This window comes from Rhagoletis pomonella, unplaced genomic scaffold, assembly GCF_013731165.1.
Source record: "Rhagoletis pomonella isolate Grant_MI unplaced genomic scaffold, Rhpom_1.0 Rhpom_scaffold_09110, whole genome shotgun sequence".
NCBI classification, from domain to species: Eukaryota; Metazoa; Arthropoda; class Insecta; order Diptera; family Tephritidae; genus Rhagoletis; species Rhagoletis pomonella.
The window spans coordinates 3,043-3,599 of NW_023467640.1; positions in this window are offsets into that span (position 1 = coordinate 3,043).

Here is a 557-nt window from a genome sequence, read left to right on the forward strand (position 1 = left end):
TTTTTTCCGGCTTATGGGGGTTGAAGACGGCGAAGTGGGGCAAGTACCACACGTTTAAGTCCGGCGCGCTGACTTCGGCTTCGTTCAGCTTTCTGGCGTACCCTCTTTCAAAATACTTGGACATTTCCTCTCTGTACCGCGTACGAAACTCGACGTCGCCTCTCATTCGTTTCTCCACTGTCCACAAGCGCTTTTCCGCCATGGCTCGACTGCTTGGCAATTTCGGCGGATACTCTTTCCACAGCAATCCGACTTCGTCCTGGTGTCCCACTTTTCTGGTCGTTTGTTGTAAAGTTGAACGTGCGCGCTTCTCTTCGTCTGACTCTAACTTCTGCGGCGACGGATTGACGCCAAAACTATCTGCTGTGAAATATTCTTTTATTAAATCGTTCAGTGTTGCTGCAATTCTCGCACGAGCAGAACGCGGGGGTTCAATGGTGATGGCAACTTCGTTGGACCATATGCAACCCAGCCAAGTGGAGTTTTCGCAGCCAAGGGACTATCGCTGCCGGCTTGCACAATCGCTGTGGTGGCACCGAGATGTGCGTGTTTTAACC